Genomic DNA, 15,046 nt, shown 5'->3' with positions numbered 1-15,046 from the left:
TTATACAATACTTGTTTTGTCGGACACGTATTAATAATTCACTAACTCGTATTATTAGGTGATGCCTTAATTTCCGATAACCGATAACAGTTTATAATATAAACCCGTCATATACATTTTAGCGATTTTGCGAACCGGACCATGAGCCAAGACTAAAAGGAAGTGGAAGCCCACTTCCCTAGGTAGCCCATGGCCGGCCGAGTGAGAGGGAACAAAAGGGAGGGTTTCTCCTCCCTTCTAACCTAATCAAAACATTTGTAAAAAACTAGGGTTTCGAGAGAGCATTTTTCTCTGTAGAAACCGAGATCTCACATCTCAAGCAAACTCACATCAGTTCTCCCTATATTGCAAGGCAATCGGAGAACACTGTTCTAGCACAAGGGCATATCTCGGACAAGGTCTTGGGTGCAACAATTAGGAGGGAATCTGGTTTGATTTCTGTTCTTTACGCCGTTCATCAAGGACCCGAGGTTGATTTCTTGTTCCTTATCGTTTTTATGTTTTATGACTATATTCACATGTATATTTTACGTTATAGTCCTACAATTAAAGGGGTAGTATACGGATATTAACCCACAAGTGGTATCAGAGCGAGGCCACGTAAATTTTATATATGTGTTTTTCATAAAACGTTTTTTGATACGATGTTTTGTGCTTCGAATTCCGTGCCATGTATACACGGCAGAGTTTTTTTTTTTTAAAAAACCGTGTCATGTATTACACGGTAATTTCATGTTTTTTCGATTTGGTTTTTGCATACTGTTGTTTTATACGGAGATTATAACAATATGTCATGTTTTGTAAATTGTCAAATTTGTTTTGATGCAATTTTGATCGAATTTGCAATTGTTTTTGTCTCGAAATTTGTTTTCACGAGGGTTTTGGTTTTTCCGAGGTTTTCAAATTTCTCTTTTGCATTCGATCGAGCGTATTTCTACTCGATCGAGTGCTGTTTTTGTCTTGTTTTTGATCGATCGAGTCCCTGTTGTACTCGATCGACCTTGTCTCAAAACCTTTTGCTCGATCGAGTCCCTGTTGTACTCGATCGACACTTTCAAAACCCCTCTGCTCGACCGAGTTGTCCTCGTACTCGATCGAGTAGTTTTGTTGATATAGGTACTCGATCGACCACCAGTTTAGTCGATCGAGCACCTCCTGATTAGCATACCCCTCGATCGACTTGCAGTTCAGTCGATCGAGCCCTGTAGTTCCTCGATCGAGCACTTATGTCCCTGGATCGAGGGATTTCGTCTTTAACAGCTTTGAAAATTTGTTTCTTTTGATTTAAATTTTCTTTTGGCTTCAATATGTACTTTATACGGATATAGTACACTCGCTTAATAGTGAATCGGTTCACTCACGTACCATATAGTTGTTTTAAAGCGTCTTTAAAATGACGGATTATAATAGATTAAAATTAAATGATAGAAGCGGTTTTATCACACGAATTTTAATCATTAAAAGGTGGTTTGGATAAATTTAACATAATTACGGAATTATGTCACGAATGAATTTGTTTTTAGTTGATGCATTTTTATTTATCGTTAATTTATGAATGCCGTGAATGCCATTTTAATTACGTATTTAATTTTTACAATCAATTGTAACTTAGTGTGGCCTTAGTAGAACGTGTTACCGTAATGATGGAACACGGTCTTGGTTGTATTTTGAGATCTTGTATCTCCGTTTTGGATTTTTCACTTGTAATTACAGTTTTAATTAGAATGTAAATAGGTTTATATTTTGTAATTTTAAATTGTAATTTTTGAGAAGACCAAAGATGGAGACCGGATGCTCACTCCCGCTACATGGATCAAGATGGAACATCAAGACAAGCTTTTCGGGTCCAACGGTGGATTCCAAAGTTGTATTATGTTCTTATACTAGGATAGGCCACACTAGGAAATTTTTATTTACGTTTTTGCATTCCTTCATTTATTTTTCGCAGCGATAATTTGCATCATATTCCGCCTAAAAACCAAACCACCTAATTATTGCATGAAAACTGACACATATAGAGGTCACGAGTTAGTTTTCATTGACATTCTCATGTCACACGTTTTAAGCCATCATCCAAATAAATTCATTCACGACAGACGCTAGTTATTCGTTCACTTAAAAAGAATTATAATTTTGTTGATGGGATCTTCCTCGTACAAACTAAAATTGAGAACGGTCTTTATAGGTCAAACTCCAATGAGTCCCTTCTTCGTCGGTAGGCATACTATGACCCCTTCTACGTCGGGTAAGTTGGAACTGATTGACCTATTTTATCTCAACACTATGGTCACTCGTACGATCCTGTGATCATGGTGGACTATAAGATAGGATTTCTGAAAATCTATCGACCAAGAGTTCTTCCGGAAGAATTAGCTAAACAGTTGGCTTATCAATTTACTGAAATTGAGTCTTGGGATCACTTGTATCATTCTTGAGGGAGATCAATTATGCAAGTGCGAGAGTCTACATGTTTAAAATGAATTTTAAAATAGACTTAAATCACCTCGATGAGTTGCTTATTTCGTTTTGTTTTTCTTTCTTTTTCAGTGTAGATCACGTTTTAAACTGCTGAACATCAAATGGCTGGTACAAGTGATAACCCAATGCCAAGTGCCACATTGGACCGTGAGTCCTGGCTTAGGATCTTCATGAGTCAGATGAATCAGTCCACTCGACTGAAGAATGACGGATCAACTTCGCGGGATCGGGAGGCGGCATTACGGAATCTTGCGATTTTAAAGCTCAAATATCTACTTGAGCCCATGCCGCCACACCCGGTTCCCACGGCCGAGCTAACGAGATCGCTACTTATAACGATTTCGTCATGGAAGCGGGTGCGATTAAAAACGTGCTCATTTTTGCAATGGAACCCAATTTGCAGAAACGCTTCATAGCCCAAGGTGCAAACAAGATTTTCACCACGCTCACTAAGGAATTCTCGAAAGCACCGAGAATCGTGACCTATGAGCATACCACTCGCTTCTTTGATGCGAGACTCCGAAAGGGCCAACCGTTAGCCCACACATTCTCAGCATGATTGAGAATGTCGAGAAACTGGAGACCTTTAACTGTAACATCAGCGAGAATATTGTTATCGACCGTATTCTTCACTCACTCCACGATGGTTATTCGCAATTCAGAGCGAATTACTATATGAATGATTTGAAGAAAACTCCCCATGAACTGCACTCCCTCCTCGTACAGACCGAGAAGGACATGAAGTGTAGTGGGAGCTCGAAACAGGATGTTCTCGTTGTGTCAAACAAAGGGAAAGGTAAGGGCAAAGCTCCAAAAACCTAACGATGAGGTAAGGCGAAGTTCAAGAAGTCGGGTTCAGGGAAGAGTGGTCCTGGTGAGGCGAGCAACTCATCAGGCATGACAAAGAGCAAGAGTGAAAACATGGAATGCCATCATTGCCACAAGACTGGGCATTGGAGACGCACATGTCCTGTTTATCATGAGGACTTAAAGGCAGTCGTGTCAAACCTTGTTGGTATGTCTTCTCTCTCTTCTACTTTTATTCATATGATTGAGATTAACCACGCAAGTTACGGAACTTGGGTACTTGATACTGGTTGTGGTTCTCATCTGTGTAATCATGTGCAGGGGCTCCGAAACATCGAACCCCTCGTAAAGGGTGAGGTGGACCTGCGTGTTGGGAATGGAGCAAGAGTAGCTGCCATCTCCAAGGGGACATATGTGATCCAGCTTCCAAGCGGACTTGAGTTGTCATTATATGACTGCTATTATGTACCTAGTCTTTCCAAAAACATTATTTCAGTTTCTGCGCTTGATAAACATGGTTTTTCATTTGTAATAGAAAACAATGCTTGCATTTTCTCATTACACGATATGATTTACTGAAAGGCGTTTCCATGAACGGAATTTATGTTTTAGATCAGACCTCGGAAATATTACACGTAATGAATAAAAAGTTAAAGGTTGGTGACAAAGATCAAACATATCTATGGCACTGCCGTATGGGACACATTAATGAGAAACGCGTAAAACAGCTCATCAAACATGGAGCTATCTCGGCCTTTGATTTTCAATCATTTGGCACGTGTGAATCATGTCTCATCGGTAAGATGACTCGGATTTCCTTCAAAGGTGTTGGAATGCGCTGGCTGACCTATTAGGGCTCATACACACGGATGTATGTGGTCCTATGTCAATCACCGCACGAGAAGGCTATAGGTATTTCATCACTTTCACGGACGATTTGAGTAGATATGGCTATGTCTACTTAATGAAGCACAAAAGTGAATCCTTTGAGAAATTCAAGGAATACCAAAATAGGGTACAGAACCTGTTGGGTAGAAAGATAATAACACTGCGTTCGGATCGTGGTGGCGAGTATCTTTCTCACGAGTTTGATCAACACCGAAGGATGACGTGGGATTGCCCTACAGTTAACTCCACCTGGAACACCTCAGTTGAATGGTGTGTCCGAACGGAGAAATCGAACACTACTTGATATGGTTCGATCCATGATGAGTCACACGGTTTTACCTGATTCATTGTGGGGTTATGCTCTTATGTCAGCCGCTCTAATACTTAACCGAAGTCCGTCTAAAGTCATTGACAAGACTCCATATGAACTATGGAAAGGAACGGTCCCTAACTTGTCCTTTATACGGGTTTGGGGCTGCGAGGCTTATGTCAAGTGGAGACACGAGGATAAGCTCGGCCCGCGATCGGTCAAGACATACTTTATAGGTTATCCTAAAGGAACACGTGGTCATTACTTTTATTCGCCAACCGAACAACGTGTTTTTGTTGCGGCTAGTGCGACATTCTTAGAGAAGGAATTTCTCGAGAATGCAAAGAGTGATAGAACCTTCGACCTGTCGGAGATTCCAGAACCAAATACCGAGCAACTATTGGAGGAACCTATTCCTTCAATCCCGGCTGCGGTGAACATTCCTGAGGAACCTAGGAGGTCGGGAAGAGTCTCTATTCCTCCGGACAGATACATTGGTATGGTCGAGGAACATGACATAGATGACATTCTACTCTTAACGAGTAGTGAACCCGCAACCTATAAAGGTGCCATGACCAGATTCGACTCAAAGCTATGGCTTGAGGCCATGCAATCCGAGATGGACTCCATGTATGAGAACAACGTGTGGGATCTTGTTGACTTACCTGCTAAGGTTCGTCCCCTTCAATGCAAATGGCTTTACAAGATAAAGCATTCTGTGGAAGGTCAGCAAGATATCTACAAAGCACGACTAGTTGCTAAAGGTTTCACCCAAGTGCCAGGTTTGCACTACGATGAGATTTTTGCACCCGTAGTTATCTTTGCGTTCCATTCGGATTATCTTAGCGATCGCCGCTTTTCATGACTATGAAATTTGGCAAATGGACGTGAAAACCGCCTTCTTAAACGGCTTTTTGGAGGAAGAGTTGTACATGGTACAACCCGAAGGTTTCATCGATCCTGAACATCCTAAGAAAGTGTGCAAGCTTAAGCGTTCCATTTATGGACTTAAGCAAGCATCAAGGAGTTGGAATCATCGCTTCGACCAAGTGATAAAAGACAATGGATTCATTCGATCGGTCGAGGAACCATGTCTATATATCAAGTCGAGTGGGAGCAAGATTGTCTTCCTAATATTGTATGTTGACGACATACTCCTGATTGGGAATGACATACCTCTCTTAACTTCGGTGAAAGTATGGTTGAAGAACCATTTCCAGATGAAAGATCTGGGAGAGGCACAGAGAATTCTAGGCATCCGTATCTATCGAGATAGATCACGACGGATGTTATCTCTCAGTCAGGAGTCTTACATAGACAAAGTCCTAGAGAGATTCAGCATGACTAACTCCAAGAAGGGGTTCCTTCCTATGGCTCCAGGGGTGCATTTGAGCAAGTCTCAGGCACCAGAGACACCGGAAGAGAAAGAGCGCATGACACGGATTCCTTATGCTTCGGCAATAGGATCAATCATGTATGCCATGATATGCACACGTCCGGACGTGGCATATGCATTGAGTATGACAAGTCGATTCCAACAAAGAACCAGGTGAACCACATTGGTTGGCTGTCAAGAACATTCTTAAGTACCTACGGAGGACTAAAGATTGGGCTTTGACTTATGGAGGCGAACAAAAGCTATGCGCAACCGGATTCTGCAGATGCTAGCTTCCAAACGGATCGTGATGACTCGAAATCTCGGTCGAGATTCGTTTTTACTCTTAATGGCGCTTATGATCACCGGAAGAGTTCGAAACAAACTGTTAAGCATTCAGAGATTCTACGACCGAGTCCGAGTACTATGCCGCGTCCGAAGCAACAAAGGAAGCGATATGGATGCGTCAATTCTTACATGGGCTCTCTGTAGTGCCTAGTTCGAATGACCCGATCACCATCTATTGCGACAATAGTGGTGCCATCTTCAAGCTAAGGAGCCAAAGTCTAGCAACAAGTCTAGACATGTACAACGGAAAGCTCATCTAATCCGGGATTACGTGGAGCAAAAGGAAGTAGTGATAGAAAAGATTGCTACAGATGATAACATAGCAGATCCTCTCACTAAAGCATTACGACAAGATAAGCATGAAGGGCACGTAAATTCCATGGGGATCAAACGTGTTCCTGAGTTGTAGTACTCTTTTATGGATCAGATTCATTCTCCTTTGTACTCTATACGACATCATCGTTTTGATATTTTATATATATATTTTGTTTTTCATGTGGAATTGTACGACGATTTTGAACACCACAAAGTGAACTGAACAAACATCATATCTTGTTAGTCCTTAATTGCCCACATGAGCTGATAACTCTGGCAATTATTCTGTGACGTTGGTTGATGGTGGGTTCAACGAGCCATAAGTCAACAGGTTGATGACCAATCACGAGGCGATTTATACGGATATTTCGTAGGACACAATTGTGACATCGACGTGGAGTCCTAAATGTTTTATAACATTCGTTGCCCGGTCGTGGATAGGACTTCCATAGTGATCCTAAGAGTCGATTCTTAGACTATCGACTGTCTCTTGAGACTAAGGCATTTTGGGTGACTTTGGTTTCTTTCTCACGGTCATCCGTAACAGGGGGCCAAGTAGATTTTTTCTGGTCATTTCATGCTGTGTGCTTAGATCGGAAGGAGTCGAGTTGAAGGAAATATTCAGCCTTTATCGTGTACTCGATATTTCTCGGGGCCACTCGAGGAGTCAGAATCGAAAATGCATGGCCATGCTCGGATCGGATTCGTTTTATCGTTAAGTTACTCTCTAGTCGGAAACCACTCTAATACGGTCGATTGTAAAAATACGACCTTTGTGGATCCAGATCTGCAAATTGTTTTACATTGAGTGGGAGAGATTTTAAATGAATATGAGAATCGGTTATCGCACCTACACTTGTTCGGACAAGTGGGAGTTTGTTGGAGCTTGTGTCCTCCAATTAGTGCGGATAACGTCATTGCACATACACTTGTACGGACAAGTGGGAGCTTGTTGGGGTTGGTGTCCTTAACAATTAGTGCAAGGACTTATAAATCTCTAAAAGGATCAAAGGGCATACTTTTGGTATTATTATGAGTTGATCCACGTTTATCAATAACGGTTGGCTTGCTAGATAAGTTTGACGTTATTGTCATACGGATGGCGGTGATCAACTGGTCCCTAAAAGTCACACCTATAGGATACGTTCGAGAGATGTGACAAAGATGAAAATACTTTGTCATGTAGATGCCAAAAATTGACTAACCGATTAGTCAGAGTTATTTGACTAAGTAATTAGTCAAATATGTGATGTTGAGACATTATATTTAATACGGATTAAATATCATGGGCTAAGGCGAATTAACCTATTAATTCGTAAAATTAAATATACGTGATTTATATTTAATTAAATGTATATTAAAATAAATTATACAATACTTGTTTTGTCGGACACGTATTAATAATTCACTAACTCGTATTATTAGCCGATGCCTTAATTTCCGATAACCGATAACAGTTTATAATATAAACCCGTCATATACATTTTAGCGATTTTGCGAACCGGACCATGAGCCAAGACTAAAAGGAAGTGGAAGCCCACTTCCCTAGGTAGCCCATGGCCGGCCGAGTGAGAGGGAACAAAAGGGAGGGTTTCTCCTCCCTTCTAACCTAATCAAAACATTTGTAAAAAACTAGGGTTTCGAGAGAGCATTTTTCTCTGTAGAAACCGAGATCTCACATCTCAAGCAAACTCACATCAGTTCTCCCTATATTGCAAGGCAATCGGAGAACACTGTTCTAGCACAAGGGCATATCTCGGACAAGGTCTTGGGTGCAACAATTAGGAGGGAATCGGTTTGATTTACTTTCTTTACGCCGTTCATCAAGGACCCGAGGTTGATTTCTTGTTCCTTATCGTTTTTATGTTTTATGACTATATTCACATGTATATTTTACGTTATAGTCCTACAATTAAAGGGGTAGTATACGGATATTAACCCACAGTATTTCGTGGCCATCAACTTCTTTCACTCTTGTTGTAAATTGCATTGCAATCCTGCATTTATGAAATGTTGCTCTATCTTTTCCTAGATTTTGAAATGGTGTAAATTTTTCCTTCGTGCATAAGTGGTTTGGAAATCCGCACAAGTGTGTTTGCTACAGTTGCTTGAATTAGCTCACCCTACACGATATAAATTTGTTAACTTTAAAGACTGTAGTCATATTATATTGTGGAAACGAAAATATTGGAATTGCAAAAGAAATTTACCTCACTGTCGATACAAATGAACTCCATTCCGTACAATGTTCTTATTGTAACATCTTTTTCATCCGAATCACGAATCCATTTTCTGAGAACACGAACTATGACTTCATATGTCTTTTCATATGCTTCCATTGCTTTCACTGTTGTTGGTACCATAATTGTTCCCATGGTTTTTCCTATTATTTTGACAATTTTCACGTTTTGTTGTTTTGGCAGATGATAGAAGAAACGATGATAACAATAATATCTATAATATATAAAATAATATATAAAAGTTGGTTGAAAAGAAAGTGGTGAAGAGTTGGAGACAGTTTTAGGAGAGTGGTTTCCCTATGTTCAACTGTACAAACGTGAGGATTGATTTAGGGTTTATTGGTAATGCATGTGATGCCAGATATTTTATGGGATGGATATGTTACCCATAGTTGGATTTAAGTCCAATCTGATTCTAAATTGGACTTCAATTCATTTGCGTAATTGGATTTGGGTCTAATTTTTTGTTTGACGATATCGGGCCATAAAATTGTACTTGTAGTAGTAGAAAATACCGGGTAGCCTGTCATTGTTACAACCCGATGGGTTGTCAGTTGATAGTAGTTGCCGAATTTTTTGCTCCATGTAGTTCCTCGATGATGATTGGCTCTCTATCCAGATCTGAGGGGACATTTATTTAATTATTAAATTTTATATTATATATTATGTTATACTATATTATTATTATTATTATTATTTTTATTATTATTATTATTATTATATATTATATTGATTTATTGGAATTTAATGTAAGTAATTTTATTCATACTTAAATTATAATGCATATTAAAAATTACGGCTTAGTATTTATTATTTTATAATTTTTTTAATTTATAATATGGAAATTACATTAATTTGTATATACATGCTGAAGTTAGAATATGAAATTATGAATTTAGTGTCGAGTACGTCCCAGAATTTGTAATTTGTAGTTATATTTAGTCATGCTGCTGTAATTTATACTTTTATGTAATAGAACAATGAACAATCCAAAAAAAGGTTGTGTAATTAAAGAGAACATTGATTGTAATTTGTATTAATTTTCTTTGTATTTAATTGTACATTGATCATTTCAGAAAAAACATTGTAATTAAAGAGAGCCGACGTAATTAAATCAGGGAGGAGTAGTGGTTCCTGAAATTAAGGAATTTATTTTTTGCTTTGAAAAGTCAACAGACAACCACCACGTCGTCGACAACTCAAAGACACTGTTTGTTCTTTTAATGAATAGGATTATTATAAAAATCTTTAAAAATATATGTAATGTACGTTATATATGTCATGTTTGACCCGTTTATAGTTATAGAGGGATATTCCCGTCTATAATGAGAATTTTTGATTTTATAAATGTCATGTTTATAATTTATATATTTAATTGATTATAGGATGCTTGGATGCCTTTTTTTTAAAAGAATAAAATAGACACATTTAAACCGCTAATTTTTGATGTACCTCTTATTATTAATATGTCTTGTACTATAGATGAATAACTCACTTCTTAAACATTATACTTCATTTAAACTGTGTTGTTTAATGATCGTGTTTACATTATGTCACCAATCACCCGTCTTGTTTGTTGATTCGAATCAACTATAATTATCAGAGTTGAACTGAATTATTTATCTTTAATATTTTTATTTATTAGTAAATTGATAGTTGTATTTAGTATTTCATATTTAATACTCCCTCTTATTCTCTATGTTCTTCCACTTTTGTTTGTAGGTAAAATTTAGTGGTATGGTGATATGTATATGTAAATGGAAGTAATAGAGAGATTGTGGGTTCATAAATTGTTATAACCACAAATAATAGACAAATAAGGAAAGTATGTGAATTTGCCGTTTTAGAAAATGTGGAAGATCTTAGAGAATATGAGGGAGTAATGTTTATTAATAAAAATGTGATTTTTATCAATTGTTGTAATATTATTTACTTTAACCAATTGTTGTAATTTATTATAATTATATTTAATTTTGCCAATTGTTGTAATTAAACTTTTGATTGTATATTATTTTGTATTGCATAATTTAATAATCGTATTATTTACGTACAAATTTTTTATTTATAAAAACTAAGGTGGACAAAGAATAAACAACATAAATCATAAAGAAATTAATTGAGATGTGAAGTAATAGGGTCCACCATCATTGCTTTTTTGGAAAAAAAAAAATTAAAAAATAAACTTGTGTATAATGAGGTGGATGCATGAGGTGGCTTTAAATGTTTTGATATTTATAAAGATAAGATACTCTATATAAACCATTCAATTTAGGTTAAGGTTATTGGGTAGCGTTTTTTTTTTTTTTGGTGTTGACCAGAGTATCCCTTACCGACGATTAGGGCAATCTCCTTCGAGTCGAAGGCAATTTAATGGGTTGACCCCTCCCAAGTTTGGCTTTTTCATTCGCAAGAGTCAGGAATCGAACCCCTGACCACTTGTTTAAGAGATGAGAGCCCTTACCACTCACACCAGCCAACTTTGGCATTTGTGACAAGTGCTTTTGTGTGTGTGATTACAAAATCAGGAAAGCAAACATGGTTTGATATGACTTTTCATAAAAAATGAAAATAAATAATTTAGAGTTACAAAATAAAAATAAAAAGAGTTTCGGTAAATGGTTTATTTCAACCATTTATCAACACACACAAAAGCACTTGTCACACAAGCTTTTTTTGAACTATACTGAACTGCATGAGCAAAAAAGAATAGCGCCATAGTCTTAAACAAATAATATTATTTGCCATAAAATTTCCGTTTTTTTTTGAAGTAGCTACTCATATTAAATAAATAAAACAAAAATAATAATCCGATCTCCAAATGTTCCGCATCACATTGTTTTCATTTAATTTTTCTTTTCCGAGTTTTTGGCTAAGGAAAAAAAAATCATAATAGATGTCCATTTTATAGCTTTATAATAGTACAAATTCTCAATTGTGATGGGCATATCTGTCGCAATTGACTTGCGACAGGTCAAATACTATTCATGTAGATAGATAAGACAAAAACAGAGTGCCTAGAGAGTAGCAATTTGCTCTGCTTTTGTCTTATCCATCCATTATAAGCTTGTGATGAATGTGTCCATTACAAGAAAAACGTTTTGTTATAATAGTACATTAGTACTCCATAATTGTACATCCCCTCTTCCTAAAATGAATGGCTTAAATGTACTCCTAATTAAACATGATAATTATAGCAGGAATTAAGAGGGACAAGGGTAGATAACCTTTAAGGCTGTAATGCAAGCTCGTGGTGGTTGCAGTTACTAGAAACACAACCATATTAACAAATATAATTAGGCTAATACACATAATTAGGCTAATCATCAAGACACATATCCCCACACTTTGAGTGGTTGTGGACTTGTGGGTCTTTTGTCCAAATAGTCCATTTTTCTTTTAAAAATATTCGCGAAAGTAACAGTTTCGTCAAATTAGTGTTCAAATTAACCAAGTTTAGATAAAAAAAGTATTTACCTTAACTAAACCACTTAAAATAAAACCAAGGGTAACTGGAGAAGAATGTTTAAATTATAGGAGTGTCATGGAACACAAATTCTGATAATAGATGAGAGATATCCGTCTATAGTTATAGACGGGATAAATATCCGCCCACTTAAATTATAAGACAAACAACAAGTTGTATGGTGGAGCTAAAAAATGTCACCGCTTTAAGCATATAGTGAGACTAATTGGTCATGGAAAATGTCCAGACTTTTATTTGAATTTCGAAGATATCATGAAGATTCTTAAAAGTAAAGCTACCTTGAAAAATTTGACAAAATTAAGAATTACGGTGGGAAATTTCTGTTACTATTTCCCATAACCATTGTCATGCATACAAATGATACAATCATCAATAATATTATTATCCGTTCTCCCGCATTTTTAGGTCCTTGATTATTTTTCTTCTTGTGGATTTTCTTAAGTTGTCAGAGAGCATATATAGATTTCTTTGGTGTTTTGCATATCTTGTTGTTTATTAATGTTTGATACACAATGTCAAATACTCGATAGATGAATAAATATTGCGGGGTGTGAAGTACGAAACATATCAAGACGGTTTGAGTTATATGTTTGTCTCAAACGACATGATAGGAGTATAGGACGGATTTGAACTATTTTAACGTCGGACTGCCTTTTTCGTTCAGATGCAGTATTATTAACTAATTTAGATCCCGCGCAATGAATGCGCGGTATTTATAGAGTTTTTATTTTTAGAAAAAAAAAATTAACTATAAAACTAATCCAAAAAATTGAGTAATGTCATGAAATGTGTATATTTTTAAACAAAATTAATGAGATTGTTTATAATTTTTTTATTAGCATATCTTTTAGATACGATTTAGCATACAAAGAACGAATTTTATCACAAAAATCTTAGAGACGAATTTTAAATAAGGGATTGTGTCAAAATAGGAAAGCAAATAAGAGATTTTATCAAAATAGGAAATGTGCTTTAGGCGGGAAAACTTGAAACTTTTCCTATTCTTTTAGTATATAGGGAATAATAGGGGATTAGATTTTGACTGGGACGAAGTGACGAGGACATGCTGTAAGGTAAAGAAACCAAAAAAATAGTTGCAAAAATCCGACCTACCGGATTCAAACCAGTGACCTAAGGATATCTGTGATTACCACTACAGTCCTCCGCTCTACCAACTGAGCTAAGGTCGGGATTGATAATGTCATCCAACAATAATTAAATAACCGTGAATAATTACAACTTTTAAAGTCAATGGAAAAAAATGTGGCTGCTGGGATTCGAGCCCAGGTCTCCACGGCCACAACGTGGAATTCTTACCACTAAACTACAGCCACTTTGTTGATTACACATTGCTCCGAAATGTATATATCTTTATTCCTTTGTATTATTCCGCGCATCTCATAATAATGCGTTCTATTTCTACAAAAAAAAAAAGTGGGCTATTTTAATTTTAAAAACAGGAAGACATGTATAATGTGGTATCTCTACCGATAATTTTTAAGTACGATAATATTATTTTATAGTATCAAAATAATATTCTTATTTGACTTTGTACAACCAAAGGTTGTTTCACGATTTTTTCCTCATTTATTCACTAAGGCCTGTTCTTTTATACTTTGAAATTGTCTAATCGAATCAACTTAATGAAATCCGAACTTAATAGAGCTGAATCGAATCAATCAAATAAAAATAAAAGATAATAATAATAATAATAAAATTAATACCAATAATAATAATAAATATTAAAACAATATTATTCCTTATTATTATTATTATTAATTTTTTTTATTATTAATATCTTAATATAATATAACAATAATATATATAAAAAAATAGTAATATAATAATAAATATAGTAATAATAATAATATATTAGTAATATAAATGATAACATTATTAATAATAATAATATAATATTAAATAATACAATATATTAATTATAATAACTAAAAAATAAATACGATAAGTATAATATAATATAAATATTATAAATAATTTTAACAATTAATATAAATAATAATAATTGATGGGGCATATTCTGCACCGCTGACCAAGTCAACACATTGAGCAAGGTCAAAGATATCCACAGCAAAGTCAACGACTTAGACATCTTCAGCCGATGCAACCCATCGGCTGTCACCTGGTCTCGGCTAGGCAATTAGCCAGCCGGGATACATATCCGCGTACTCATATCCAAGACCCTCGGGGCGCCATGGGTCCATCTACCGAGGGTAGAACGGTCTTTCCACCTGCTAGCCACTTGGCCACTTGGCCACTTGGCCACTACGTGACAAAAGGTGAAAGTCTATAAATACTCCTCAACCTTCATTGAGGAAAGTATCCAAAAATTAACCTAAGAATCACTATTCACCTGGTAATATCTTCCTTATCTCTCTACAATACATATACTTAGGTCAAGCAACAACTTACCTCTCTAAGTTTACTGACTTGAGCGTCAGAGTGAGTACGCTCGGCCAAAGCCGAGCCCTCGCTTGTTCATCGTTTCAAGAGACCGCAAGGAGGATTCAAGCAAAGACGTCATTCTACAAGCCACAGGTGGTAACAATACTTGCTCTGGAATTACACCCGGAACAATTGGCGCCGTCTGTGGGGAAGACACTAGAAGCTAGTCACAGTCATTCCCAAACAAAAAAATATACACACAAAAAACCCACTCCAAAAGCTAAGAAGATGTCGAAACAACAAGAGGTATTCGTGACTGACGAAACCGAATTCTACCAAGATGATACCTTCCAAAATTCTGGAGTTGCGCAGCCCTCCACCGGCGGAGTAATTCAACC

General features: G+C 36.6%; 2 non-coding genes across 2 annotated transcripts; both read right to left on the bottom strand.

Moving 5' to 3' along the window:
• Positions 1 to 13,348: 13,348 nt before the first annotated feature.
• Positions 13,349 to 13,435, bottom strand: TRNAY-GUA (transfer RNA tyrosine (anticodon GUA)). The gene is given in 2 exon segments: positions 13,349 to 13,384; positions 13,399 to 13,435. It is a non-coding gene; the product is annotated as a tRNA-Tyr (tRNA).
• Positions 13,436 to 13,507: 72 nt separating this feature from the next.
• On the bottom strand, positions 13,508 to 13,579 carry TRNAH-GUG (transfer RNA histidin (anticodon GUG)). Its single transcript has one exon. It is a non-coding gene; the product is annotated as a tRNA-His (tRNA).
• Positions 13,580 to 15,046: the final 1,467 nt, after the last annotated feature.

This window comes from Silene latifolia, chromosome 11 (assembly GCF_048544455.1).
Source record: "Silene latifolia isolate original U9 population chromosome 11, ASM4854445v1, whole genome shotgun sequence".
Lineage (NCBI taxonomy): Eukaryota > Viridiplantae > Streptophyta > Magnoliopsida > Caryophyllales > Caryophyllaceae > Silene > Silene latifolia.
This window is presented reverse-complemented; position numbering and strand designations above follow the sequence as displayed.